At 45.8% G+C, this 25,437-nt stretch overlaps 1 protein-coding gene across 3 annotated transcripts in view; it reads left to right on the top strand.

Moving 5' to 3' along the window:
* The window catches only part of STK32B (serine/threonine kinase 32B), a 481,347-nt gene that overhangs the window by 5,230 nt on the left and 450,680 nt on the right, over positions 1-25,437 (top strand). The gene's annotated exons all lie outside the window — the stretch shown is intronic.

The following is a 25,437-nucleotide window of genomic DNA, read 5'->3' as shown; positions in this document are numbered from 1 at the left end:
CCGAGTCTTGAGAGGGTCTGTGCTGACAATGGAGAGCCGATGGAGATTGGGGCGATGGCACCCCGCTCTCAGGAAAAAGATTGCAGGCTTTCTGAAGGCTTGTGCTTCTATTGCGGAAATTCTGGTCATTTTATTAAGAACTGTGTGTTTCGTTTGAAGAAAGAAAAAAAAATGGTCAGTTATGCCCGTATTGCCTGTTTAAATTCTAAGGGAGTATTCCTATCTGCCACTACTGCTGCTCAGGATGAATTAATTGAATTTCGGGTATTTGTGGATTGTGGTTCTACTCTGAATGTGATTGATGGGGGATTCTTGGAAAAACTTAGATTAGAACCTAAAACTTTGTCATCCCCTATTGCTTTGGTTTCTGTTGATGGCTCTCCCTTGAAGAGTGTTACTCATAAGGTCTGTGAATTTCCCCTCACTATTAATGGTATTCACCAAGAAAATTTGGATTTGGTGGTATTGGATAATTTGCCTTCTCCAGTAATATTGGGGTTACCCTGGTTAAAATTGCACAATCCTGTACTGGATTGGTCTACCAATGAAATTAAGTCCTGGAGCCCTAAGTGTTATGACAAGTGTTGTAACGGACGTATTGCTGCTGTGGATAAAGGGGAATTGCCTGTACCTATTCAGGATTTTTGGAGAGTTTTTTCTGAGGAGGAGTCACAAATTTTGCCTCCCCATAGAGACTATGATTGTACCATTGAATTTGTCCCTGGAGCGACTCTTCCTAAAAGTCGTTTATTTAATCTTACTATTCCTGAGAGAAAGGCTTTGGAGGAATACATACAGACAGGCTTGGCCGCCGGTCACATTAGGCCTTCCAAGTCTCCTGTGGCTGTTGGATTTTTTTTTGTAAAAAAAAAAGATGGCGGTTTACGTCCTTGTCTGGACTTTCGTGAGATTAATAAAATTACTGTACGCAATCCTTACCCACTGCCATTGATTCCTGATTTATTTAACCAGTTAGTGGGGGCCAAGTGGTTCTCTAAAATTGATCTCCGGGGGGCATAGAATTTGTTGCGCATGAAGGAGGAGAGCATTTTACAAGAAGGTGTTGTGATTGCTGCTTTGGACTCCGTTTTGGAGGATGAGATTCTTAAAGCTCAGGAGAATGCCCCATCTAACACTCCCCATGGGAGGTTGTTTGTGCCTAGGACCTTAAGGAGAGATTTGTTTGTTGAGTGTCATGAGTCTTGGTTGGCAGGTCATCCAGGAATTTCTGAGACCAAGAGACTTGTGGGTCGCAGTTTTTGGTGGCCTGGATGGCAGAAGGAAGTCATTAAGTGGGTGCGCCAATGTACTGTGTGTGCTAGATCCAAGTCTTCGCATGCTCCTGCTGCGGGGTTGCTTTGCCCTCTGGAGGTTCCTAGTGCACCTTGGACACATCTGGCTATGGACTTTATTACTGACCTTCCCCCCTCTGAAGGTTTCACGGTCATCTGGGTGGTCGTGGACCGTTTTAGCAAGATGTGTCACTTGGTTCCCTTCATCAAACTGCCTTGCGCTAAAACACTCGCTAAGGCCTTTGTCAAGGAAATTGTCAGACTACATGGCGTTCCTACTGACATTGTTTCTGATAGGGGACCTCAGTTCGTGGCTCGTTTTTGGCGTGCCTTTTGTGACAGGTTGGGAGTTCATTTGTCGTTTTCATCTGGATATCATCCTGAGTCTAATGGCCAGACAGAAAGGAAGAACCAGGATGTTGAGCAGTTCTTGCGTTGTTTTGTGGCAGACAATCAAGAGGGGTGGTCTGAGTTTCTGCCACTTGCTGAATTTGCTCTTAACAACCATACATCCTCTTCTGCTGGGTGTTCGCCTTTTTTTTGTTGTTCTGGGAGACATCCGTCTTTTGGGTCATTCTCCAAATTGGTTTCGGCTGTGCCTGAGGAGGAGAGTTTTTCCGGTGATTTGGAGAGAGTTTGGACGGATGTGCGTGGTAATCTTCAGGAGGCTAACAAAAAATCTAAGAGGTACTTTGATAGGAAATGGCAAGAGGTTTTGTTTGCTGTTGGTGACATGGTTTGGTTGTACTCTAAGAATCTGCGATTGAGGATTCCTTCTAAAAAATTGGGTCCCAAGTTCGTAGGGCCCTTTAAGGTGCTTCAGATAGTTAACCAATCTGCTGTTAGGTTGGAGGTTCCTACGTCCTGGAAGATTAACCCGGTGTTTCATGTTTCTCTGTTGAAAAAAGCTGATGTGTCTGATGGTGACGCCTCTGCCACTGTTCCTCCGGTGGTGGAGGGCGGGGAATATGAAATTTCCCGCATCCTAAATTCTAGACGGTATAGAGGGAGTTTGCAGTATCTCGTCGCTTGGAAGGGTTTCGGACCTGAGGATAACTCATGGGTGAGGGCGGATGATGTTTCTGCTTCCAGACTTGTCAGAGCGTTTCACAGGAGGTTTCCTGGTAAGCCTGGGCCTAGGGGATCCGGAGGATCCTCTTAGAAGAGGGGGTACTGTTAGAACTCTCCTGTTAGGTTTTTTTTAGTTTGCTGGTCACATGACCATTTTTGCCTATTTAATCCGGCTCCACCCTCCTGGTCTTGCTGGACTTCATTGTATTTACTACTCTTGAGCTAGCTTGGTGCTCTGTTGCCGTTCTCTGTTAGTTTTGCTAGGTCTTCTGACCTCTATGCTTTTTGTTGTGTGTTTGTCTTTGACTGCTACTATTTCTGCTAGGAGGTGTCCAACTTATCCCAGTCCCTAGTTCTTGTAGGGATCCCTCCCTCACATCTATAGGTCTTCGTTCAGACTAGCCGAGGACTTTAGCGGGTCTGATCGCAGGATCAGGTTCCCCGTTACATCGTAGGGATCTAGTTTAGTTCTATTGTAGGGACAGTTCTCCTGTCTTTCCTTAGTCCCTGTAGCAGATCATAACAATTCACCTGCGGCTGCCTTCATCCTTTTGCAGCTTCGCTCCCATTGGTCTCCGCCGAAAAGTGACCTACCGGCAGCTCCAGTGTTTCATGGAGTGCACTGGAGGTCACAACTCAATACAAGTCCACGAGTTCTGGCTCTCATAGACTTGCATTCAGCTCTTGTGACATAACTTCTGACTTCCGGTCAGTCAGAAGTTACGGGCACAAGATGGCGCTGAGGGATCGGAGAGGCATTGGTAAAAGGTGAAGACACTGGCGGGCGAGTATAAGAATGGGGGCAGGAGGTTTACATTTAAAGTGCTACTCCATCGGTGAAAAACAAAACAGTGTTTCATGGAGCATGCCAGAGGTCACTTTTCAATAAATCTCTATATGAGCCCCCTTCTAGATCTCATAGACTTGCATTGAGCTCTTGTGATGTAACGTCTAACTTCTGGCCATGGGACTTACATTTTAATGGAGAATGGAGGCATGGGACTTACATTTAATCCGCCACTCCAGTGCTGAAAAACAAACAAACACTGAAATGATGGTTTAAAACGAAAAGGGAATGTCTTAGAGGTGATGTTGCTCAAGTTACTAAATTATTTTAATTAGTTGGACAGCATGAAAATAAGCAAATTTGCAATTGACTTGCTTTTTCTATCTCCTGTTATTCTCCTGCAATTGCAGCTTTTATTTTTTTATATTGTACAGCCCATTTCCATGGAGCTTGGCCAAAAGTGTACAGGTATTACGTTTAAGGAGAGGGGTTAACTCATATCATTCTGGTCACCTCTCTCCAGACCATTGATTTCTATATAGCCGTTAACTGCACAACTCCCTACCTATCTCTCCTTCTACCTCCCTATCATCATCTGAAGAGATGCAGTTATAAATCACCAGTCGAGCAGCTTTCAGAGCAGGTCTTCTAATCATGGCTTTTTGCTCTTCCTGTCTGGAGTTCTGTGCTAATAGTGCAGACTCCAGAACAAACCACTGATGGCTGAATGTGTAGTAGCTTGGCTTATGCTGAGCTTTATAGTTCTTCAAATGCTATTCTATTATTCTCCAAAGCTGTCACTCAAAGAGGAGAGACACCCTGCTAGAAACCAAGAAGTAAGGAGACTAATTGCTCTTAACTGCTCAAAGGACAGCATGAGAATACCCCTTTAAAACATGACATGCACCAATCGCTTGGCTCAGCAGTCATGTGTCATATAGCGCTCAGTATAAATGAGTACACCACTTTGAAAAGTAAGATTTTACTCAATATCTCACCGAAGACAAGAACAAAGGTGAAAGTGATTCAGTGGCCAAGGGTATCTTATGAACCCAATCGAGCACTTATCTGCAATTCTGCAGAGACAAGTTGTCATTATTGATGAGCGAGCATGTTCTGTTAATCCTTTCGGTGAGCGTGCTCGAGTGTTTTCCAAGTATCTTCGGCGGGCTCGGGTGTTATGTTTGAGTCACTCCATGTGCATGATTTGCGACTGTTTGACAGCTTTAATACATGTGATGTATGCCTAACAAACAGCCATTCCTCACATGTGTTAATGCTGTCAAACAGTCGCTGAAGATACTCGGAAAACACCCGAGCATGCTCATACATCTCGAGTAACGAGCATGCTCGCTCATCACTAGTTGTCATCACTCTCCATCCAGCATCCAGGTCATTCTTCAAGAATGGAAAAAGATAGATGTTGTAATATGTCGCCAACGTGTTCATTCCATGCCTATAAAACTTGGTGACTCATGAAAGTCATACAAAATAATAGGTGTAGTAGCTTTTGATGAGGGGTGTACTCATTTTTTAATCAACTACTTTGAGTAAAATTGAAGATTTTAAATGAAAGTTATATTATTAACCTTACTTTCATGTTATGCGTAAAAAAAATAAATAAATTATGAAACTCACATTCTTGTCAAAATTTTGGAAATTGTTCTTGTGTTCAGTGAGATATTGATTCAAATCTTACTTTTACTTTTCAAAGGGGGTGTACTCATTTATGCATCAGACCAGTGATTGGTTGCAGCAGTAAGGTGAACGTGCTTTATGTCATTGCTGCAGGAAGAGCGGCAGTGGATAATTGACAGATTGAATTAGCGACTTTTGCTTACTTTGTAATTTTAAGACAATTTCTGCTCTTTTCCATGTTTAAAACCCAGAGATAACCCCTTAAAGGTAATTCAAGCTGTTTACATATTAAGTTGGCAATATTAATGTGACAGCAGATCCAGCAGATGCTCAGAGTTGTAGTCCATGTCTGTTAACCCTGACAGATGTTTATACTTGTGCACAGTAGACAGGAGGAGGACACAGTTCAGTAGCCTCAGGGACAGAATGTGTAGGCAGTGGAGCAGTCAGAAGCTGCACGAAACTGTGAGGAATAGGAATCAGAGAACCTCGCTCTACTGCTTATATCTCATCATCTCCTCTGATTTTCTGATTACAGTCCCTTAAATCAAGGAGAATATTCGAGAAACATTGATGATTAAGAAAACTGAAATCTTCCTAAATTGTTATTGTTTTTAGGACAAAATTTGAATGATCTCATTGGCGTATATTTTATATTTGACTTATCACTTGATTATAAGCCAATCAGGTTGCTGGTCTTCCTCTTTGCCTTGTTCCTTCAATTCTTCCGACCATTATGTCCTTCTCCAGTGATTGCTCTCTTCGTATGATGTGTCCAAAGTAGGCAAGTCATAGCTTGGTGATCCTTGATTCGAGTGACATGTCTGGCATGATTTGTTCCAAAATTGATTTGTTTATTCTTCTTGCCATCCATGCTATTGATAGCATCCTTCTCCAGCACCACATTTCGAAGGTGTCACCTCTTCTTCTGTCTTGTTTCTTTATTGTCTTGGTTTCGTATCCATATGTTACCAAAGAAAACACCATACTATGTACGAGCCGTGTCTTCATCCTCAGTGAAATGTTCCTCGATTTGAAGACCTTGTCCAGTGACTTTATTGTTGGTTTGCCCATAGCTATTCTTCTACTGACTTCCGATGTCGTCGCTGCATCTTGAGTTATCATTGATCCGAGTAGCTTGAAGTCCTTTATAATTTCCAGTTCTTTGTCATCCATCTCAAATGTTCGTACCTGGCAGTAGTCAATATCTTGTCTTCTTTGTATTGAGTAGCAGTCCCATGTTCGAGCTTTCCATCTTGACACTCCTTAATAAGTCCTTCATTCCATTTATGCTTGTTGCTATCAATGTTGTATCATCTCCGTATTTAGGATTGTTGATGATTCGTCCAGCAATTTTGACTTCTTTTTCTTTTTTAGCAAGTCCAGTCTTCATAAAAATAGCTTCTGCATATAAATTGAGTAGAAATGGTGACAGGGTGCAGCCTTGTCTGATGCCTCGCTCAAATAATACCAACATATAAAAGCTAAATAAATATTTATTCAGTTTATTAGTTTCTGAAAAATGCCACAATAGCTGATTTTTATTTTTCAGTTTTCAAAAGTGAAATGTCAGCATTATTGGTATTCAGGAGAACATTGAGAAGAGGAGGCTCTTAGCAAGATCAAATTATCCTTCCACCCCTGCCCCTTCTCCATTTTGGTGGTGTCTCATGCATCCATCAATCATGAAAGCGTCTCTCATTATTAAATCGAAGGCAAAACCAAGTTGGGCTGGTCTCCTCTGTCCAAGAGGTTGCTCATGTGCCATGTGTCTCTTTTGAGATACTATTTAGATGTTCTGTGGGATTTATGAAGATGATCATGATCAGAGGTGACACCGTTCTCACTTACCCTCATATCTACACAAAATTCTTGTATTTTGAGAATTTAGCAATCCAAAGAGTGATACCTATAGAGAAGGCTGCAACATTCTGCAGTTTATGGTAAAACACATGGTCCTATTATGACCCTTCTGTATAAGGAGCCTATATAGGGTATCAATAGAGGTACATGACTCATTACTGTAATTCTGCCTCTGATGTCATATGGAAGTCATCAAAGCTTTTCGATGGTGGATTCTATATGAATTTACCAGAAAATATTGTGACATGCCAATGAATGGTATTCTTCTATAGAAGCAGCGGTCCTTCATATGGCACCCAACATAACATAGTACCAATACCACTTTAGTTGATGGTACTCTATGTGCAACCATATAGTTTCCTTTTGGCTAATTTTCTGTAGAAAGCTTTGGAAGTTTCCTGTCTATGGTGCAAACTAGTCGCTAGAACAATGGAGAAAACTTGAAGACTATAGAACCTTAAAGCCTTTGCATATAGAGTTATCTAAACATGTTCACAAAGTGAGAAAACACCCTAAGTTAGCAGATTGCATGCAGTTTTCTTTTCAAGTGTTTCCAGCAGTATTTTCTGCTAACTAGTGATCTTTCAGTAATGTCATTATTTCCTTGTGATCTTCTGGAAATGGTCCCAGCCATAAAGTAGCTGCTTCCAAAATGTATAGACCTTATGATTTAACTTCAGGTTTCAATTCTTCCTCTGCTGGACACTATTATACGAGCAGAGTACATAGAGAAGTAATTTGATTGATGCATATTTCAGGCCATCTGCCCAAAACATGCACAGATCTCACATGAAAAGAGGGCACATACAGTGGTGGACAAAAGTATTGGCACCCCTGCAATTCTGTCAGATAATACTCAGTTTCTTCCTGAAAAAGGTTTGCAATCACAAATTCTTTGGTATTATTACCTTCATTTAATTTGCTTACAAGGAAAAAACACAAAAGAGAATGGAGCAAAGATCAAATCATTGATCATTTCACACAAAACTCCAAAAATGGGCCAGAGAAAAGTATTGGCACCCTCAGCCTAATACTTGGTTGCACAACCTTTAGCCAAAATAACTGCGAACAACCGCTTCCGGTAACAATCAATGAGTTTCTTACAATGCTCTGCTGGAATTGTAGACCATTCTTCTTTGGCAAACTGCTCCAGGTCCCTGATATTTGAAGGGTGCCTTCTCCAAACTGCCATTTTGAGATCTCTCCACAGGTGTTCTATTGGATTCAGGTCTGGACTCATTGCTGGCCACCTTAGAAGTCTCCAGTGCTTTCTCTCAAACCATTTTATAGTGCTTTTGGAAGTGTGTTTTGGGTCATTGTCCTGCTGGAAGACCCATGACCTCTGAGGGAGACCCAGCTTTCTCACACTGGGCCCTACATTATGCTGAAAAATTTGTTGATAGTCTTCAGACTTCATAATGCCATGCACACGGTCAAGCAGTCCAGTGCCAGAGGCAGCAAAGCAACCCCAAAACATCAGGGAACCTCCGCTATGTTTGACTGTACTGACCGTGTTCTTTTCTTTGAATGCCTCTTTATTTTTCCTGTACACTCTATGTTGATGCATTTTGTCAAAAAGCTCTACTTTTGTCTCATCTGACCAGAGAACATTCTTCCAAAACGTTTTAGGCTTTCTCAGGTGAGTTTTGGCAAACTCCAGCCTGGCTTTTTTATGTCTCCGGGAAAGAAGTGGGGTCTTCCTGGGTATCCTACCATACAGTCCCTTTTCATTCAGATGTCGACGGATAGTACGGGTTGACACTGTTGTACCCTCGGACAGCAGGGCAGCTTGAACTTGTTTGGATGTTAGTCGAGGTTCTTTATCCACCATCCGCACAATCTTGCGTTGAAATCTCTCGTCAATTTTTCTTTTCCGTCCACATCTAGGGAGGTTAGCCACAGTGCCATGGGCTTTAAACTTCTTGATGACACTGCGCACGGAAGACACAGGAACATTCAGGTCTTTGGAGATGGACTTGTAGCCTTGAGATTGCTCATGCTTCCTCACAATTTGGTTTCTCAAGTCCACAGACAGTTCTTTGGTCTTCTTTCTTTTCTCCATGCTCAATGTGGTACACATAAGGACACACGACAGAGGTTGAGTCAACTTTAATCCATGTTAACTGGCTGCTAGTGTGATTTAGCTATTGCCAACACCTATTAGGTGCCACAGGTATGTTACAGGTGCTGTTAATTACACGAATTAGAGAAGCATCACATGATTTTTCAAACAGTGCCAATACTTTTGTCCACCCCTTTTTTTAGGTTTGTTGTGGAATTGTATCCAATTTGGCTTTAGGACAATTCTTTTTGTGTTTTTTCATTGAAGACAAATTAAATGAAGATATTAATACCAAAGAATTTGTGATTGTGTAGCATCGGCGTCTCTGCCCCCTGCTAGGCAGAGACGCCGTTCCCCTCACCTCTCTGCTCCGTGCTCGGCGTCCTCCTCCCGCACTGCTGGCAGCGCACGCTGCTTCCCAGGCACTGTGCTTAGGGCTCGCGCGCGCTCCCTCTCTCTTAAAGGGGCCGTGCGCGCCGTCCTAAGGAGTCCCCGGCCAATTGCCGGAGGATCTCCCATATATAAGGCACCTCCTCCAAAATGGAGGTGCCCGAGCAAAGTTGTTTGCACTGTGTCTTCCTGTGCTTCAGCCCTCAGGTCCCGCTGCTAGCCTGACTTCTCGTCCTGCCTGCCAGCCTATTATCCGCCAGTTATCTGCCTGTTACCTGCCTCGTCTGTCAGACCGCTCACCTGGGAGCGTCCACCAGTTACCTGCCTGTCACCTGCCTTGTCTGTCAGACCGCTCACCTGGGAGCGTCCACCAGTTACCTACCTGTCACCTGCCTCGTCTGTCAGACCGCTCACCTGGGAGCGTCCACCAGTTACCTGCCTGTCACCTGCCTCGTCTGTCAGACCGTTCACCTGGGAGCGTCCACCAGTTACCTGCCTGTTACCTGCTGTCTCCATCAGCCCGCTCACCTGGGAGCGCCCACCAGTTACCTGTCAGGTATCCGCCACGTCTGTCTGCCCGCTCTCCTGGGAGCACCTGCTTGCTTTCTGCCAGCCTGCCTGGAGATCCTGCTGTCACTTGAGGTGACCTCCTGCCTGTCTACCCAGAGACTGTCCCCGTCACTTGCCGTGACCACCTACCTGTCTACCCAGAGACTGTCCCCGTCACTTGCCGTGACCACCTGCCTGCTTACCCAGAGACTGTCCCCGTCACTTGCTGTGGCTACCTGCTTGCCTTCCCTGGGAGTCACCCGCTTCCTTACAAGGACTTCCCCTTTGTATTGCAGCTCAGAGGTTCCACCTCCCGGCCCGGTTACAGTTTGCTCGTGCCATGGAACCCGGTGGCACCCAAGCTCCCTCACTCTCGGACCTATGCCATGAACTATCCCATCAGAGGTCCCAACAGGAGTCCATCCTGAGTCACCTGCATAGTGTAAACTCCCGCCTGGACACACTGACTGCCTCATCGGGAGCTGCTTCCACTCGCACAACTACTACCCCGGCAGTGTCGCTGCCCATCAATACCATGGCATCCCTTCCCGGTCCCCGCCTTTCCGCCCCGCCTCGTTTTGGTGGAGACCCCGGCCTGGCACGGGGCTTCATTAACCAGTGCACCCTGCACTTCGAACTTTTGGCACACCAGTTCACCACCGACCGGGCCAAGGTGGCCTTCATCATGTCCCATCTCACTGGGGAGGCACTGGCCTGGCTAAATCCTCTATGGGAGAGAGGAGACCCCCTGGTGTCCAACTTGCCAGCCTTTCTCACGGCTTTCCAGAAAGTCTTCGACGAACCAGGACGAAAGACCTTTTCTGCCTCCTCTCTGCTACGCCTCCGCCAAGGGAGTCTCACCGTGGGCCAATATGCCATTCGGTTCCGTACCCTTGCTTCCGAGCTTGCCTGGGATAACGAGGCCCTGGTGTCCGTCTTCTGGGAGGGCCTATCCGGCCGGATTAAAGATGAACTTGCCGGTCGGGACATTCCAACCACCCTGGATGACTTGGTGACACTTGCCACACAGATTGACATCCGGTTCTAGGAGCGTACCAAAGAGGTCACCCGAGAGAGGAAGTTTCCCCGCCTTGCTCCTACTTTCCAGAGACCCGTCTCATCATTTGTAACTCCCCGGGCGCACTCGCCAGAGCCCATGCAGGTCGACCAGACCAAGATTGTCAAAACCCGTCAAGAGTCACGCCGTGCCGAGGGGAGCTGTTTCTACTGTGGCAGTAAGGAGCACCGGATCTGTGCCTGCCCAGAGAGGCCGGGAAACGCCTGTGTCTAGGATCGCTCAGAGAGGTCGTCCTAGACAAGAGTAAACCCTCTCCATCTCTGACGCTGTCGGTCTCTATCATCTGTGGGGAGAACCGTTACTTTGAACTAGCTCAACTTGATTCTGGAGCTGCCGGAAATCTCATTTCTCAGTCCCTGGTAGAGAAATACCGCATTCCCACTAAACCTCTGGCTGAACCCTTATTTGTCGCCTCCGTGGATGGGGGCCTCTTACCGCAAACCATCCAACTCATCACTGAACCCATAACTCTGCAGGTGGGAATGCTGCACTCTGAGAGCATCTTCTTCCATGTTCTACCTGGACTCTCTCACGCCCTTTTGTTAGGCCTACCTTGGCTCCAGAGACATGCACCCATGCTGAATTGGCAGACCGGAGAAGTCCTACGCTGGGGGCAGGACTGCCATAAGACTTGTTTAGTTCCTGTTCGTCCTGCTCGTCCCTCTCCTTCTCCAGCCAATCTACCTGGCCTACCGGTCCCTTATTGGTCTTATGCTGATGTTTTCAACAAGAAAGAAGCTGAGACATTACCCCATCATAGACCATACGATTGCCCAATCGACCTTGTACCCAGCGCTACTCCACCCCGTGGGCGTATTTACCCGTTGTCCGCTGCCGAGACCCGGGCCATGTCTGAATATATCGAGGAAAATCTGGCCCGGGGATTTATCCGGAAATCTACCTCCCCGGCGGGAGCAGGCTTCTTCTTCGTTAAAAAAAAGGATGGTTCACTCCGTCCCTGTATTGACTATAGAGGTCTTAACCGGATCACGGTGAAGAATAAATACCCCCTTCCGCTCATTCCTGAATTATTTGACCGTCTGAGGGGTGCCAGAATCTTCACCAAGCTGGATCTCCGTGGGGCGTATAACCTGGTCCGTATCCGTCGGGGGGATGAATGGAAGACGGCATTCAACACCCGGGATGGCCACTATGAATACCTCGTAATGCCCTTCGGCCTCTGTAATGCTCCCGCCGTCTTTCAAGAGTTGGTCAATGACATCTTCCGTGACCTTCTCTACTCCTGCGTGGTGGTGCACCTGGACGACATCTTGATTTTCTCTCTGGATTTTCCCACACACCGGAGGGACGTTTGTCAAGTCCTGCTCAGGCAAAACCACCTCTACGCAAAATTTGAGAAGTGCCTCTTTGAGCAGACCTCGCTTCCATTTCTGGGCTACGTCATCTCCCAGACCGGCCTACGAATGGATTCTGAGAAACTTTCTGCCATCCTGAAGTGGCCCCGACCGGAGGGGTTGAAGGCTATTCAGCGGTTCCTGGGCTTCGCCAACTACTACCGCCTCTTCATTCCACACTTCTCTTCCCGGACTGTCCCTATCTCTGCACTCACCCATAAGGGCGCTAGTCCCAAAGAATGCCCGCCCGAGGCAGAGGAGGCCTTCCTTTCTTTGAAACAAGCTTTCTCCTCCGCTTCTGTGCTGCACCGTCTGGACTGCAACAAATAATTCTTCTTAGAAGTAGATGCTTCCTCCTCCGGAGCCGGAGCGGTACTCACCGAAAAGTCGCCATCCGGGAGAATGGTAACCTGCGGCTTCTTCTCCAAACTCTTCTCCTCGTCTGAGCGCAATTATTCTATAGGAGACCGAGAATTGTTAGCCGTTAAGTTGGCACTGGAGGAGTGGCGTTACTTGCTCGAGGGGGCTCTTCATCCGGTAATAATTTATACGGACCACAAAAACTTGGCTTACCTCCAGAGTGCCCAAAGACTTAACCCGCGCAGGGCCCGGTGGTCCTTGTTCTTCGCCCGCTTTGATTTCATTCTTCATTTCCGACCGGCCGACAAAAATATCAAAGCCGATGCCTTGTCCCGATCCTTTCTGTCCTCCGATCTTGAGGAGGAGCCAAAGCACATCATCGACCCTGCCAAGGTAATGCAGGTGGCCCCCGTGGATCTGAATCGTCTTCCACCCGGTAAGACGTTCGTGACAGTACCTGATCGTCAGAAGGTTCTGCACTGGGGACATTCGTCTAAGCTAGCCGGCCATGCTGGCCAAAAGAAGACCCTCCAGCTTATTACCCGGCATTACTGGTGGCCTACCCTGCGCAAGGAGGTAATAGACTTTGTCTTGGCCTGTGCGTCCTGCGCTCGCAACAAGGTTCCTAGACATCTGCCAGCCGGCCGCCTTCTGCCTCTTCCCGTACCTGCTGCCCCGTGGCAGCATATAGCCATGGACATTATAACGGATCTCCCTGTCTCTGCTGGTTGTACGGTCATTTGGGTGGTCGCTGACCGCTTCTCTAAGATGGCTCACTTCATTCCCCTGCCGGGTCTTCCGTCTGCATCTGAGTTGGCTAAGGACTTTATTCGTCATATTTTCCGTCTCCATGGTCTTCCTCTCCACATCGTGTCCAGTTCACGTCTCGCTTCTGGAGAGCCACGTGTAAACTGCTGGGGGTCACCTTGGACTTCTCTTCTGCTTATCACCCACAGTCCAATGGTCAAGTAGAGCGGATCAACCAAATTTTAACCAGTTACCTCCGGCACTTTGTTAATGCGCACCATTCCCACTGGGTGGATCTTTTACCGTGGGCCGAATTCTCCTATAATAATCACGAGAGTGAATCCTCTTCCAAATCCCCATTTTTTACAGTCTACGGTCAAAAACCCCGGATCCCGTTTCCCGTCTCCACCTCCGTGGACAACCCGGCCGCGGAGTCTCTTGTTAGCAAATTCTCCTCCATTTGGGAGAGTACCAGATCCGCACTTCTTCAGTCCTCCGAGCGGATGAAGAAACAGGCTGACAAAAGACGTCTGGATCCGCCCCAATTCTGTCCTGGAGATAAAGTCTGGCTCTCGTCCAAATATGTCCGGCTCAAGATTCCTTCCTACAAGTTAGGGCCCCGGTTCATTGGCCCACTGGAAGTTATCAAGCAAATCAACCCGGTGGCCTATAAATTGAAACTCCCAGCCAACTTGCGGTTCCCCAACTCCTTCCATGTATCTCTCCTCAAACCCGTGGTACTTAACTCTTTTTCCAAGTCTACAGGTACGCCTCCTGCTTCGGTCTCTGCTGAAGATGAGTTTGAGGTAGAGAGCATTCTGGCCATCAAGAGGGTAAGAGGAAAGACCTTTTTTCTAGTGGATTGGAAGGGGTTTGGTCCTGAGGAGAGAACATGGGAGCCCCGGGAGAACATCCATGCCCCGCTCATCCTTGATAAATTTCTCTCTGGCCTAAGAAAGGGGGGGCCTAAAGGAGGGGTACTGTAGCATCGGCGTCTCTGCCCCCTGCTAGGCAGAGACGCCGTTCCCCTCATCTCTCTGCTCCGTGCTCGGCGTCCTCCTCCCGTGCTGCTGGCAGTGCGCGCTGCTTCCCAGGCACTGTGCTTAGGGCGTGCGCGCGCTCCCTCTCTCTTAAAGGGGCCACGCGTGCCAATTGCCGGAGGATCTCCCATATATAAGGCACCTCCTCCAAAATGGAGGTGCCCGAGCAAAGTTGTTTGCACTGTGTCTTCCTGTGCTTCAGCCCTCAGGTCCCACTGCTAGCCTGACTTCTCGTCCTGCCTGCCAGCCTGTTATCCGCCAGTTACCTGCCTGTTACCTGCCTCGTCTGTCAGACCGCTCACCTGGGAGCGTCCACCAGTTACCTACCTGTCACCTGCCTCGTCTGTCAGACCGCTCACCTGGGAGCGTCCACCAGTTACCTGGCTGTTACCTGCTGTCTCCGTCAGCCCACTCACCTGGGAGCGCCCACCAGTTGCCTGTCAGGTATCCGCCTCGTCTATCTGCACGCTCTCCTGGGAGCACCTGCTTGCTTTCTGCCAACCTGCCTGGAGATCCTGCCATCACTTGCCGTGACCTCCTGCCTGTCTACCCAGAGACTGTCCCCGTCACTTGCCGTGACCACCTGCCTGTCTACCCAGAGACTGTCCCTGTCACTTGCCGTGACCACCTGCCTGTCTACCCAGAGACTGTCCCCATCACTTGCCGTGACCACCTGCCTGCTTACCCAGAGACTGTCCCCGTCACTTGCTGTGGCTACCTGCTTGCCTTCCCTGGGAGTCACCTGCTTCCTTACAAGGAATTCCCCTTTGTATTGCAGCTCAGAGGTTCCACCTCCCGGCCCCGTTACAGATTGCAATCATTTTCAGGAAGGAACTGAGTATTATCTGACAGAATTTCAGGGGTGCCAATACTTTTGGCCACCACTGTAAGTAAGTACCTGAAGCTTCTGTGCACTTAAGCAGTGACGGCAGATATTGCTGTAGTCCACCCATGCAAGCTCTTCAAGGATTGGGAGGAGATCAGCTCTAAATTCACCATATCTGACTTTTAAAATGTAGTTTATCATCTGGTATGGTGCAGAAATGTTCTGTTTATATGGGAAAATTTCTGCCCTGTTTTCTGGTTACTCCATTCGAGAGCATAGTATGGCTCTCTTGGTTCCAAGTTGTGTTCATTAAGATTGGAAGGGAGGTAATGAATATCTCTTGTCAAAAAACACTTTCCTCACTAAAATAAATCTTCCCTGTTCTCTGTAATTAAATAAATATATAATTTAGTTACATTAATGGAGCAGCTTTAAATCACCACTCCGGAAATTTTTTTATTGCAGAGTTGGAGTGGTGCGTCTAATCTAAATTCTGTGTCCCTAGTCTTATACTTATCAGCTGCTGGCTTCATCTTTTATCAGCACCTCTCAGGTCGGTTTCCAGCAGTTTCCAGCAGTTTGATGGCCGATCCGTAAGTCACAACTCAATGTAAGTCTATGGGAATGTAAGTGTATGGGAACCAGAATGAGGCCATAATGAGGTCCCCATAGACTTGCATCAAGAGCTTGTGACCGTTACCACTGACTTTTGATCAGTCAGAAATTGTGGACGCAAGGTGGTGGCGCAGGATTGAGCTGTGCTAGGAAAAGTTGAAGACGGCAGATGAAAAGTATTGTCATGGGTGTGTCAGAGGTGACAGACAGTCACCCTGCAGTTGGCTGCAGGAGATCTATACGTTTGGCATTACAGACATCTTCTTAAAGGCTGGCTGTCTCTAGGACCCAGCGGCTACCTCCCTCTGGCTAATTAGCTCCCTAGCCTGGGTTTATAAATGCCAGGTGTGTCTGAGAGGGAGGTGCCGACGATATTTATTACTACTTGTGAGGCTTTAGCAAGAGCAGTACTTCGTCCTCTCTGGAGCTTGAGGCCGTGTGCGCATTTGGCTGGAGTCGTCTAAAGCTAAGCATTCCCCCCTGTTGGTCTACCCTTGTTGTCTATAGAGTTTAGTGGAGATCGACTAGTGCTCATCTCCTCCCTTCCCTAACCTTAGCCTTACGCCAGGGAAAGTCAGGGCGAGGCACATGTGCAGTGATTGGTGGAGAGCCAATATAGGGATGGTAGTTGAGACATGGTGACACTAGACCAGACTACGAGGTCTCCACCCCCCCTTTCCCTATTATCTGGGCTCCCTTTCCCTCTTCCCTCTGTGTTGCACTAAGTCTTTCCCACACCCTGCGGGACAAGTGTAAGACTAAGGTCAGGCAACTTAATTAGAAGCACCACTCCACCACTCTTAATAAAAAAAAAAAATGCTGGAGTGACATATTGTATTTCATGATAGTAGTTAATTTTGGTTGATATGATTTGCATTTATTCATGAAAATATCTAAAATTTGTCAACATTGAAAAATTTGCAATTTTTGAACTTTAAATTTTTATGCCCTCAAAACAAATAATCGTACCACACAAAATAGTTAAGAAATAACATTTACCACGTCTACTTTATGTCAGCATCATTTTTGAAACATATTTTTTTTGTTAAGAAGTTACAAGGGTTAAAAAATTAGCAGTCATTTTTCATTTTTCCAACAAAATTTACAAATACTTTTTTTTAGGTACCACTTTTTTAAAGTGACTTTGAGGGTCTTATGTGTCAGAAAACTCACAAAAAAGACCCCATTGTAAAAATGGCAAAAAATGGAAGAAAATAATGAAAAATTACATGCATTTAACGAAACTGTTGCTTTAGCTCAAAATGTTTAATTTTCATAAGGCTAACATGAGAAAATGGACTACCCAATTTGTTACACAATTTCTTATGAGTACACAAAAGTCCCCATATGTGGTGGGAAACTAGTGATTGTGCACATGGCAGGGCTCAGAAGGGAAGGAGCGCTATTTGACTTTTCGAGTGAAGATTTGGCTGGAATTAAGTGCGGTTGCATTTAAAGAGCCCCGAGGTACCAAAGCAGGAGAAACTCAACATAAGTGATCCCTTTTTGAAACTACACCCCTCAAGGAATTTATGGTGAGCATCTTGAACCCACAGATGCTTCACAGATTTTTAAAACATTAGACCTTAAAAATAAAAAATTATGTTTTCTCTATAATAATTTGCTTTAGCCCCAAATTTTTCATTTTCAAAAGGGTAGCCAAAGAAATTGGACCACGGAATTTGTTACATATATGTCGGGAAGGGTTAAAGGGGTAGTCCAACAACTGAAAATTATCAACTATTTACAAGATAGGATATAACTTATTGATCACAGGTGATCAAACTGCTGGGACCACTAAGTTAACCTTAGAGCAGGGGCTCTGGATCCCAAAAATGGAGCTCTACTGAGCTTTATCTGAATGGAGCGGAGGTGCGCTTCTCAAACTTTCCTCTATGGGACTGCAGGAAAAGCAGAGAACTGTACTTGAGCATATGCAACCCCAGTCTATTCAACTCAATTGGGAAAATCTGCAAAAAAATTGCTAAATAAATTAACAAACTGTGTATCTAAAGGCCAAACTGCAGGTCAATTTCTGCTCAGATTTTTTATGCAGCATGTGGATACGATTTCTTGGATCCACAAATCTGGACAGAAATCGGAAAATAAACTATGGAAGAAATTTATCAAAGCTTTTATAGCAGTGTTATATGTTCAACTTTTGGTAATTTTACACTGCTATTGCCGCTTTTAAAAAGTGGTTGTAATGACTGCTTAGCTATGCAAACAAGGTCTAAGAAGATTTGTGATGTGTGACTTTATAAAAGGCTGCAGAAAAAGTTGCAAACTCACTGCAGTAGGTGCAAAAAGTAGAAAAATCAGCTCTAGGCAAAAGTGTTATATGTGCCAAATTTATCAAATATCATGCGACACTTTGATCAATGGCAACCCAGTCACTAGAAAAACATGATAAAATGCCTCATACATGTGAACATACCTGCCAAGTGAAAGAGTCTAATAACTTTCTTATAATAGTGAAAAGCTAGTCAAACACTTTTCTAAATATAATAAATGATGGAACGCTGAATAAATTAGAATTTTTCATGTAATTTAAAGTTATGTTGGGTAAAACCATTACTGTCTCTTCTGGCTTCCTACATAGTGACAAATCTATTAGAGATTGCAGATTCCTCATTAGCATCAGTTAGTGCATGTATTGGGGAAGAGGCACAAATCCTCATCAGCTTGTGTGATCTGTGGTGGTCTTTGGGCCTCTCTCGATCATTGCCATGTATCTTCTATAATTCTCCTTGCAGGAGAGCATCTCTCATTTGAAAGGACCCAGCATGTCCACTCCTTGACATGATTAAAAATATACAATACAAAAGAGATTATAGCACAGGAATGGAGGTATGTTCCACTACGGAATAATCCAAATCAAACATCAGGTTGACAAATGCATAAACATACATAACTGCACCATGACATATAGGGCCAAAAGGCCACGGAACTAATGAAACAATAATGGAAGAGTAAATATACCCAAAAATTAGCCCCCGTGGTGGTAAGAAATAGTGGATGAGAGAATCAAAGTAGAGACAAACCAGCCAAAAGCGCGTTTCGCATTAGCTTCTTCCAGGGGGCTTGCTATTGATTGATATCCATATTGTACATATCACTCATTATATATTACAACTCATTGTATATTTGGACAGTATTAATGCCCAAAGCTTTGGACATATACTGAGTAATGGACTAGTACTTACCTTATATTGTATTATTGATGTCCATATTAGAGACATTCTTTAATGCAGTGTTCGCAAGTGCAGGAGATTCTGCTGTCTGTATATGCACATGCACTGAATGCATTCAGCCACAGTCCAGCGTTGCACAGAAAATTATGGCCCAGACATGAGTCTGGTTGGAAAATCACATGAATGTCAGCATCGTGCATCCTATGGAAAAGGTGCTCATGTCTCTAAACTGGTTACAGAGCCTATACATTGGGCTTTTTAACAAGCTGGAGGAGTAACATATATGGGATTTTACAGTTTACTGTGCCATAACAAACAGGTTAGGGATACATATGCTGTGTATGCAGAAGAATTACACATTCCATTAACAGTAATCTGGACAATCTTGTAAAAGGAGAATGTATGGACCCAGTTAATGCCTTGTGACAAATGGAATTATTACACTGTGTGCTCATCTAATGATAATGTTATTAGCAATAGCTGGTTTCCACAGTACGTAGCAAAACTGGGATATTATGCAATTATTGTCTTTTATCTGGGCAATGTAATTGAAGATTCTTTGTTTTAGGGGAGCTGAAGAATTGTACAGGTGATTGGGTGATTTATGATGTTCCCCTATAAACAGAATGGCACCCCACTCAAGATATGCAGGTCTCCGCAGAAGTCATTCCAACAACTTTTCTCACAGGGAAGCAACAAACTTGATAGTTTTGTAACTTATTACAAGGCAGTCAATTGGTATATATGAAGGTGTTCTTGCATTTCTCTGACATTTCAATGACATTTGTGACAATCTGCTGGCAGTCTTATCAGCATCACCTCCTTCACTCTAGCACAGTAGATGTGCCTCTTTCTATGTAGTACAATGCCCTTTCACATTGGGCACTGCAATGTTTGGCAGTAGCTTGTCTGGCACTTTGCACACTCTTTTGGCTTACCCTTCACAGTTACTATGTCACAGTTTATCACACACAGGAATTAGTCTCTGATCACTCTTCACATTTAGGCACTAGTTAACAGATACCTCTGGTGTGGCTACTACTCATCCCATTGTATCTGGTAGATGTACGAGGGTCAGTTAATAAGTAATGCCTCCTATTTTTTTTCTCCTTAAATAAGGTAGTTATGTTAAATATTCTAATTTGGCACAATTCCTCAAACCTTCTTCTCCAATCCACAGCAATTGCAACTTCCTGCACCAACAGGTGGCAGGACTGTATCCGTTTGCAAAATGGCTGACATCGATGTTCGTATTAGACAACGTTCGGTGATTGAATTCTTGCATGCAGAAGCTGAAACACCCATTCGAATTCATGAGAGACTGAAAAATGTGTACGGTGATGCAACAGTGGATGTCAGGACTGTTAGACGATGGGTTCGTCGCTGTAACACAGCTGAAGGGCCATCACCGTTGGCTGACAAAATGCGGAGTGGCAGGCCAGTAACCGCAGTGACTCCAAGCAACATTCAGCGAGTCGATGACATCATTCGTGGTGACCGCCGGGTGACTGCAGATGAATTGTGTGGCATTATCTGCCTCTGTAAAGGCAGTGTGATGAAAATTATTGGACAATTGGGATACAGAAAAGTTTGTGCACGGTGGATCCCAAGAATGCTTTTTACCATGCTGGAATACATGCCCTTATTAAACGGTGGACCAAGACTGTGGAAATGGATGGAGATTATATTGAAAAGTGACAAGTTAATCGTTAATGTTGTGGTTTTCAACCTATGTAATTGCATTTGAATTTCTTGCCAATTAAAAGGAGAAAAAAAATAGGAGGCATTACTTATTGACTGACTCTCATACTTTTTACAGTCAAGAATATGCCTATATGAGGCGTAGCTAGGGATTTGGTTCAGTGGGAGTTAAACTTCTGAGTGGGCTCCAACCATGTAACCCTGATTAGTGATTACAACTATAGTGGCGCACCCTAATAGTGGATGTAGGAGAATCTCAGCAGATGACAGAGCTGTTACTAAAAAAAATCTCTATACAAAGACCAACACTGATATTACCGCCATATTCTGACCATATAGTGGTAGATACCAGTCCTGCAGAACATATAAGAGATCACAGTACAGTTATATATAATAACTTACAGCTGACGTTCTTTCGAATGGAGTCATTCACTTTTCCCGTCTTTTGTATCTGGCCCACACCGACATGACAACTTCTCCAGCCAGGACTCATCTGCAGAGATTACAACACAGACACATCTAACTTCTCACATTTCAGGCATCATTTCCATTTATTCCCAACCTGCGCAAACTCTTCATCCTGCTGATACCCTAATACTGAGCCGCTGGCGCTGCTGCCGTATGTGTCCCTATTACTGGACCTACTGTGTGGTACTGTGTGCCCTCTAATTTTCCTCCTACTGTAGTCCTAGATTCCCATTTCATTGCATTCATAAAGTATGATGACCTCACTGAACCCCACCCCTCAACTGCCCCGGAAAGGTATTGTGACCCCAACACAGTATGGTACGCGTGCCATAGCCAATACAGTATAATGAACCTCCATATAGTATAATGCACCCCCATAGCCCATACAGTACAATGCACCCCCGTATAGTATAATGCACCCCCATAGCCCATACAGTATAATGCGTTCCCATATAGTATAATGCACCCCTATAGTCCATACAGTATAATGCACCACCATAGTCCATACAGTATAATGCACTCCCATCCAGTATAATGCACCCCCATAGCCAATACAGTATAATGCACCCCCATATAGTATAATGCACTCCCATCCAATATAATGCACCCCATAGTCCATACAGTATAAGGCACTCCCATACAGTATAACTCACCCCCATAGTCCTCAATACAGTTTTACTCACCTCTCCTCCTCCTTTCCCGCTGATCTGGTCACCAGAGATTGTCTTCTGAAGCGTTGCACATCTCAGTGTAGAGGATGCCTGTAGAGACGTCTTTGTGCTGAGACGTCAGATGCTGAGGAAGGATGATGAGGGAAGAAGCGTCAGCTGACGCTCCCTCCTCCATCGGTTTTGACTGTATTACCAGATGCCGATACAGTTGAACTTGCGGGGGGCCCCATAGCGGCAGTGCAAGAAGATTGTGTCTCTCTGCTCTGCCGCAGAGTTTAACTGTATCGGCGCACACTGTTACAGTTAAAAGTAGCATAGCTCTGGGTGGGCTCCTCAGAGCGCGGGGCCCGGAGCAGCCGCACCCTTCCCCCCCCCCCCCCGGTAGCTAAGTTACTGTCTTTGACCCTTTCTGTTGTAGCAATCCAGCCCCTCTAATTCCAGTATGGGCTGGACTTCTCCATCTGTGATGGCCCAGGTACTGACCACCAATGTACAAGGTATGATAATCTGCTAGATGTCATAGGTGCAAGGCATTATGGGAAATGTCACGCAGCTATACAAAAAAAATTAACCCACTCTCTGATGCCTTTGCATACCGCAAATTTAATATCAAAATGTTCGAATTCGCCTCAAAGCATGAATTTCAGGAAATTCAACTGCAAGCAAATTCTTCAAGGATCGATCCACTCATCTCCAGCATTGACATATCCATGTGTCATGATCTAAGTACGGACTTTGGTTCATGGACCAGATCATGACACATGGATGTGTGAATGCGGTCTTACTTAAAGGGAATCTGTCACCCCCTGGGATGTATATAACCTATTAATATGGGCATACAGATAATAGAAATGTAAATCTATTCCTACCTGTTTGCCTCATATTCATGGATTTGATGTTTTGAAATCTTATATTATACCTTTATGGTAATGATTCCTCCAGGCCACGGGCCCATAAGAAATACCCTCCTCCTCTCTTTTTTATCATAGTACCCCGCACCCCTGCATGTCACAGTGTCTTGTGATGTGCAGTTGCGGCGCTGTAATCTCGCGCCTGCATGTTGAACTCCCTCCACGATCCTCCCTCCCACGAGTCTCCGTGACTCACCGGCACCTGCGCAGAAGATCACAGACTAGTGTATTCTGTGATCTTCAGGGGCGTCACTGTGGCGACATCCTCTGTGCTCCGCAACAGACTGTAATGTAAGGTAGCCTAGTGAGGTAGTCATGGGCGAGCTGTGGCCCCTGCTTGCCCTGGCACCCTACAGACAAGGTGTGTCCTCCTTCTGATGTGCTGCAGTGTATGTGGTGCTTTCCACTTACTTCAGACCAGCCGGACTTGTCTGTCTCCAGGCATTTCTCTTCTGGAACCAGGGCAGCAATTAATTCAGAGGACATGAGGTTCATAACAATAACTGGGACTTTCCTTGGGGAAGAGGAATATGTACAATATTTACAGGCAGATATAATGGATAAAGCCAACAGGTTGTCATCTTTCCCACTGGTACTTGACATAACTTCAGCCCTGGTTTCCAATTTAGGTGAAGCATTTCTGTGGCCTTATTCTCTAGCCCTAGGGAATCTTCCTCACCAATGACAGTATATCCTGATCCTAGTTCTCCCCACATCTTAGGTTTGAGTCCGGACTTCTTCTGCAGCCTGCAGACTCTCCTGAGTTTCCCAGGCCAGCTAAGGGTGGAGGGATTCTTCTCCTTGGTGATCCACTGTCTGGGGTATGGGGCTCACGTCTGCTCTAGCAGCCAATATACTGAGGCTGCCTATACTGGCTCAAGTACTATCTCTCACTGAACTCTCCCTTCCTGCTTCTGGAAACTAACCAGAGATTTCCTAAAGTGCCCACCCTCCATGGGCTGTCCTCACACACAGTTAACTCCCTCACTGCCCTAAATGCCTGCAATGCTACTGGCAAACTTCATCTGTCATCTGCATTCGGGACAGTGGCATCTTGTGACTGGTTACCAATACTACAGCCCACAAGGAAACACATCAGGAACAAAGCATTTGTTCACATCCTGTGCTCAACCATAGCACTGAGTTCCCTCTCCTTCTACTGGGCTGGATTATCACAGCTAACCCCTTAACTGGACCTAACTGCAGCCCAGAAAGATCTAACTCTTGGGAACATGCTTTTTAACTATTTTAGTACCAGAAGGAAACTACTTCCTTCACCACTACTACAGTAAACAGAGCCGGACTGACCAGCCCACCATCTTCCCGGAGACCTGTTTTACCTTATGGACAGCAGTGTCAGCGCGTCAGTGCTGGCGTCTGCACAGAAGATAACGGAATACACTAGTCTGTGATCTTCTGCTCAGGCGCCGGTGAGTCACGGAGACTCGAGGGAGGGAGGATTGTGTAGGGATTTCAACGCACAGCCGTGAGATTACAGCTCCGCAACTGCACGTCACAGGACACTGTGATGTGCAGGGGAGGAGGGTACTATGATAATAAAGAGAGGAGGTGAGGATTCCTTATGGGCCCAGGGCCTGGAGTAATCATTACCATAAAGGTATAAGATTTCACAAAACAAGACCATTAATATGAGGCATACAGGTTTGAATAGATTTACATTTCTATCACCTGTATGCCCATATTAATAGGTTATATACTCCCAGGGGGCGACAGATTCTCTTTAAAATGTATCCCCTAATCAGCTTTAATGGCCTCTCAACCTGAGTAAATCTTGCAGGTACATTGGAAACTCTGTAACCAGTACATACTGTAACAACTGTAACATCCCTGGTGGCGTGCTGGCATGACTTACCACCTCCCACCATGCAAGACCGCCATCTTACTTATCAATCCAGGCTCCACACTTTGCTCCAGTACCTGCTGTGTCTCTTGTCTGATTGCTTAGGACGGCGGTGTGGCTACTGCCTGATTCTTATAGTTACTGTGTGCGCACTCCTAATGCCTCCCCAGCCTATTGCTGTGAGTCACTGGATACTTAAACCCCCTCCACCCAGTAAGGGGTGCCTGTGCAACACTTTCATTCAGTGTGTTCTGTGCAACTGAGTTGCCAGGTCCTGTCCTGTATCTTGTCTTTTTCCGCCCCTGGGGGCTGTATACCCAGGCCTGTTACCTGTGTCTGTGACTTCTACTCTGTCTCTGCCACCCTGGGGGGCTGATTTCCCTGGCTCGTTCCTGTATCTTATTCCTGGTTCAGTTCCTGTCTGAACTGTGTCCTAGCTCGTTACCTGTTTCTCTCAATGTCTGAACCTTCCCTTTTCCTGCAGTGTCTGAACCTGCACCTAACTCCAACTTGTTGTCTCTGAACTTCTGTTTGTGAGTTTTGTGTGCACTCGCTACTTCGTTGTAAGTACCTAGTGTGTATCTTGTTCTGTTTGTTCACCGCACCTGCGGTTTTGCTCTGCCCTGCTTGTTCACCGCACCTGCGGTTTCGCTCTGCTCGGCTTGTTCACCACACCTGCGGTTTCGCTCCGCTCTGCTTGTCCACCGCACCTGCGGTTTTGCTCCGCTCTGCTTGTCCAATGCACCGGCGGTTTCGCTCTGCTCCGCTATGCTTGTTCACCACACCGGCGGTTTTGCTCTGCTCAGCTTGTTCACCGCACCTGCGGGTTTTGCGCTGCTCTGCTTGTTTACCGCACTTGCGGGTTTTGCTCTGCTCTGCTCGCCTACCGTACCTGCGGGTTTTGCTCTGCTCTGCTTGTTTACCGCACCTGCGGGCTTTGCTCTGCTCTGCCTGTTTA

The sequence above is a fragment of the Phyllobates terribilis genome, unplaced genomic scaffold (genome assembly GCF_046119375.1).
Source record: "Phyllobates terribilis strain yellow unplaced genomic scaffold, ASM4611937v1 Scaffold_1__5_contigs__length_1240528914, whole genome shotgun sequence".
NCBI lineage: Eukaryota > Metazoa > Chordata > Amphibia > Anura > Dendrobatidae > Phyllobates > Phyllobates terribilis.
Note: the sequence above shows the minus strand (reverse complement) of the source record. Positions and strands in the feature narration are given on the sequence as shown.